A 6,000-nucleotide genomic window follows, 5' to 3' on the forward strand; every position below is an offset into this window, starting at 1 on the left:
ATCTGAAGCCCTGGAAGCAACCATGGGAACATGCCCTCGATACTTAGCCTGGTCATTCCTCAAATCAACAGTATGTTGCTAAATCACACTTGAAGCCCTTCCAGATTGGTGTAGGACCTACCTTGGGTATGGACATTAGTGAGGATCCTTTTGCCAAAATAATGAAGTCTCACAGGCAGCTAGGTGGCTCAAGGGATTGATTGGGGGTCAGCTATAGAGATGGGAGGTCCTGGGCTCAAACTTGCTCTCAGACACTTCCTTCTGTGTCACTCAGGGCAAGTTGCTTAACACTCACTGCCTAGTCCGTACCGCTCTTCTGTATTAGAGCTGATTTACAGAGTTGATTCTAAGATGAAAGGTAAGAGTTGAAAAAAATGAAGCTTTAGAGTTTTAGTCCAGCTGAAACCTTAAAATCATTTTAGAAACCTACTTTAAAATGAATTCAAACACAATTACAAAGAACAAAAGTATTAAAAAAATTTTTAGATCGCATTTGTCTTCTCTATAAATAGCACACATTTCTAGACTCTTTTATCATACTCAGCCAGATCTTTGATCTCATTGCTGTAGGTATTTCCACCAATAATGCCCATCATATCCTACCCATGACTCTACATCCAACATGACTCTTGTCCGTAACCTCCTATAAATTCACCACAGTGGTTTATCTAATGTGCCAGGAGCTTTGCTGGACTATTTATCAATTATCTTATACTCCTACCACATGAAGTCTTTGTGGGAGGTGAGGAAATAAGGTTGGGAGGGAAGTGAAATAGAATAGGAGGGATATTAGACTGCAGAGCAAAATTCCAGAATATATACAGCTAGCTGGTCAAATACTTCTTTATTAAAGACTGAAAACTGTTATCAAAGGGGTAGTATATTAAAAAACATTTCATTCCCCCTCCCCTAACAAAACTCCATTTTTCACAATGGCTACACTGTTACAGCAATTTTGATCTACAAAACAAAAGAACAACATTCTTCATAATCTGTTCATGATATATACTTTTAAAAAAGACATTTCTATACCTTAGAGATATTGTTTCATAATACAATCTACATACTGTGCTTTTAGAGAGACAACAGCTTAGCAAAGGTTTTTATGGTGAACCACCTTCTTTTTTGAATCAGATATTTTTTATGACAATCATTAACCCCATTTCATCTTCATAATTCATTATTTGTGATATGTTACAGCCTAACCTCACCATTGCTCTTTGGGCGAATCTCTATTTAAATTCATCACTGATTGTGGTGTTCTCTTACAACAGACAACAATAATAGAACTATGTGGATATTACAAATCTGAGCTTTTGTTTCGAGGACAAGCTTTGGAATCATTATAAGAGTTTTTCAATTTCACTGTGATAGGTCTAAAGCTGGAAAGGGACCTTATAAAGTCTCCTAGTACAGTACAGAGTTGCTACAGTACAGGGTTGCTGTTAGGATCAAGGCAGATAATATACACAAAGCATTCTGCAAACTTGAAGTGCTATATAAATGCTTTTGTTGCTGTTGTTCATTTGTTGATTCATGTCCAACACTTTGTAACCCCATGGACCCTAGTACACCAGGTCCTTCTGTCCTCTACCGTCTCCCAAAGTCTGTCCAAGCTCATGCTCATTGCTTCCATGACACTATCTATCCATCTCATCCTTTGCTGTCCACTTCTGTTACTGTAAATCTTTCCCAGCATCAGTCTTTTCCAATGATTCCTGTCTTCTATAAATGCTTATTGTTATTGTTTTAACTTAACAAATATTTATTGAATTTAATGTTTGAACAGCAAGTGATTCTACTAGTAATTATTAACACTTGTCAGATAGTCTAAATCTATTCTTCCCAAGTTTTCTCTAGTTTTCCTCTCATTTTGGGCTACTGTGGAGATTTGTGAGAAACATTCTACTTTATGATCCCCCTAAATGCTTTCATATCTACATACACTTGCATGTTGAGAGGCTTCTCTAGCATATAGTTTCCAAGAAAAGAAGAATTTACTCATAGAATGCATACTAGAAGTTGGCTTCTTACTCTATTCCCCCTCACCAATTTTCTATTTCCAGTGTATCAGCTGAAGAAAAGACCCACTCTGGAGGAAAATACTTGGCCACATCATGAATTTTTGGTGTAAGCATTTATGCCTAGGAAAACAAAGCTTTATGTATTGTTTTGTTGATCATTCAGACTTAAGAAAGTGATGGAGGAATGTCAATAATGCAGACAAGTATTAAAGTTGTGTTTTGGGGGAAAAAGTTTATTTTCTGAAGATTTGCTTATTAAACTCTTCCTCCCCTCAGAGCTGGTTGTTAAATATTTACAAGCACACTTCCTGTCATACCCCACACTGCTTATAAGTGGAAGCTGGAAATCATGCCTGTATATGGCAGTCTTGAAGGAGGAGATGGACTCTTTTAGTAAGAGGTGATAGCTGGGTGGAGAAAACATCACAGTCATTTATAAACCATCCCTCCCTCAGTTCTAAGCCATATCTGATTGGAGCTAATCATAGGGGAATCCTTCCCTCTCCCCCAATTCCCTTAACTCCATAAATGCCTAGCACCTGGATTGTCCCAAGGGAACCATCTTTTTTCAGTGAATACTCTGGGGAAAACCTCCCAAAAACCTTTTCAAAGGCTGTATGCCATAGCTCCTGCTCATGTGTTCCCAGGATCCTGCTTTGTGTTCTGGTATGAGACAAATCAGAAGCATACGGCTCATTGTTCCCTGCATATGAGTGCTTCAGGCAAACAAAGCAGGATATTTCTTAGCATGGATGCACAATGGCCATCTTGTTACTCAACAGGACAGCCCAGGTTTACCTCTCTCTTCCTGCAGCTGACTATAGAAAACCAGTATCAGTCACTGACTCCCCAACCTCACTCATCTGCAGTAATGATTCATTTTGGGATAATTGATTGTTTACAGAGTGTTTTAAGTCACTCTAGCTATTAAACAGAAATATATCAAAGAGATTTCAAGTTTTATTATTTCAACATTTTATTAATGTCTAGAATCTTCCCATTAGGGTCAGAAAATGCCATTTGCATGTATGACTTTAGCAAAATTATACACACACACACACACACACACACACACACACACACATATATATATACATATATATATATATATTAGCTATTCATTTTTATCTGAAGCTAAGTGCCTTTTCCACAATACTTTATTGTATTTCAGTGACCTTCAGCAAACAAAGCATCATACCTTTCTGATTTATCTCAAACCAGCACACAAAGCAGGGTCCTAAGAACATGTGAGTCAGCTGTAGTATCTCCCTTGCATCTTTAAAAGATTTGGGGGGGGGGTGAGGGGGCAGTGCAGCTGGACAGTTCAGTGGATTGAGAGACAGGTCGAGAGACAGGAGGTCCTAGATTCAAATGTGACCTCAGACACTTCCTAGCTGTGTGACCCTGGGCCAGTCCCTTAACCCCCATTATCTAGCCCTTACCACTCCTCTGCCCTAGAATCAATATTGATTCTAAGAAGAAAAGTAAATGATTAAAAATAAAATAAAATTTTTAAAGGCTTAAAAAAAGTGAAGAATTCCCTGAAAAAGATGGCTCCCCGGGGCTGTCGAAATGTTATCTTGCAGTATCTTTACTAAAGGTAGCCAAGTAGTGCAGGGGAGAGAATGCTGGCCAAGTTCAAATCCAGTTGTACACATTTCCTGGTTGTATAATCCTAAATAAGTCACCTAATGTCTGTTGCCTCAGTAAAATGGAGATATTACATATGTGTGAATGTTTGTGCATGTTTATTCCCTCTCTTAAAGCAGTTGGAACCATACATAAATATTTTTAAAAAGAAAAAAAAAACCCTAGTTGTCCTTTCAGTTTTGCATTTCAAGACTTATACATTAATTTATGCAGACACTTAACTCCAATCACTCTTCTGCCTTGGAATTAATCAATTTTAAGGCAGAAGGTAAGAGTCAAAAAACAATCTATGAGTACATTTATACAACTTTGTGGGACAAAATGAGTTCATAATCTTGTAATGATTAAATTAAGTATCTCAAAAACTCAAAACCATAATTGGTTACATCAGAACAATTATTAGATAATATTTTAAAATAATTAGTCACTTATTTAGTGCTTTAAAGTTCACAAAGAACCATATTATTTTAATCTTTATAGAAAACCTGGGAGGTAGGCTTTATTTATTCCCATTGTACAGATAAGGAGATTGAAGGCAAGAGATTAAGTGACTTGCCCAGGGTCACACAGTTAAATGAGTAAATGAGGCCAAATTTGAACTTATAACAAAATTGAACTTTCTGACTTTACTAAGGTGTCACCTAGCTGCCCAGAGCGACAGAGGTGACCATGAAAGCACCCCAATACTTCTTGCCCTAAAGAAACATTTTTAGCTCAACTACAAAGTATCACTGTAAAATTATAGCAAGGCACTTTTTTCCCTTTTCATAAACTAGTCCAATAAATAAATAACTACCAGTTCGGAAAATGGTATATTTAATGTTAAGGTGATTTTGGGAAGGATTTCTTTTGATATCTGACTGTATTCCAGGGAACTTGATCTCTCTCTCTCTCTCTCTCTCTCTCTCTCTCTCTCTCTCTCTCTCTCTCTCTGTCTGTCTCAACCCTTACTTTCTGTCTTAGTATCAGATCTAAAATAGATGAGCTGCAGGGCTGGTCAAATGGGGTTAATGGGCTTGCCTGGGGTCACACAGCTAGGAAGTATCTGAGACCAGATTTGAAATCAGGATGATTTCCTGTGCTCCCTAGCTTCCCCTTGATGTCTCCTTAACCAACGACTTAACAGTTGGAAGGGCTCTTGGCAGCCATCTAGTTCAACTCATGCCAGAAAGAAATATTCATTATTTTATATCAGTCAAGTAATCATAGAGCCTCCTCTTGAAAATCTCCAAAGACAGGGAACCTCCCTGTGCTTGATGCAGCTCATTCCACTTCTGGACAGCTCAAATTGTCAGGAAGTTTTGTTTTGTTTCGTTTTGTTAGCATCAAGTCTAAATTTCCCTCTTTGCAGCTTCCCATTCATTTCTCCTGATTCTAGCCTCTCTCTGGAGCCAAATAGAAGTCTAATCCTTCTACCATGTTAACAGCAATTCTAGTATTTGAAAATAGTTTTCTCTTTTCCAAGCTAAATATCTCCAGATCCTTCAACTCATCCTAATGTGGCACAGACTCAAGGTCCTTCACTGCTGTGATTAACTCTCTTTGGGTGCTCTTCTCCTGTTTAATGTCTTTTATAAGCTATGGTACCCAGAATAGAACATAAGATGTGGTCTGACCAAGGCGGAATGCAGTAGGGATGTTGTTAGGGTTCCATTGTTTTTCAGTCATGTCTCACTTTTTGTGACTCCACTTGGGGTTTTCTTGGCAAAAATACTGGAGTGCTTTGCCATTTCCTGCTCCAGCTCATTTTATAGATGAAGAAACTGAAGCAAACAAAGGTTAAGTGACTTGCCCAGGGCACACTGCTAGAAAGTATCTGAGGCCAGATTTGAATTCAGGAAGATGAGTCTCCCTGACTTAAAGTCTAGAACACCATCCATTGTACCACCTAGCTACATACAATGAATATGACCTTTTTATTCCTGAAAATTTTGCTTCTTTTGATGGAGCCCAAGTTCCCATTGGCTTTTTAATCTGTCACATCACACTGCTGATTCATATTGAGTTTATAATTCACTAAAACAATCAGATGTTTTTTAGACAAACTGCTTCCTACATCTTGTACTTGGGAAATGGCAATTTTGAGCCCCAGAGAAAGATTTATTTTATTTCTTTAGAATTTAATCTTCAGGGGAAGCTAGATGACTCAGTGGATAGAGAGGAAGGCCTGGATCCCAGAGGTCCTGGGTTCAAATTTGACTTTAGACTTTTTCTAGCTGTATGATCTTGAGCAAGTCACTTAACCCCAATTGCCTACCCCTTATGAGGCTACTGCTTTGTTGATTCCAGGGAGAAGATAAGGGTTAAAAAAAAAAAGAATTTAATC

Source organism: Monodelphis domestica, chromosome 3 (assembly GCF_027887165.1).
Source record: "Monodelphis domestica isolate mMonDom1 chromosome 3, mMonDom1.pri, whole genome shotgun sequence".
NCBI classification, from domain to species: domain Eukaryota; kingdom Metazoa; phylum Chordata; class Mammalia; order Didelphimorphia; family Didelphidae; genus Monodelphis; species Monodelphis domestica.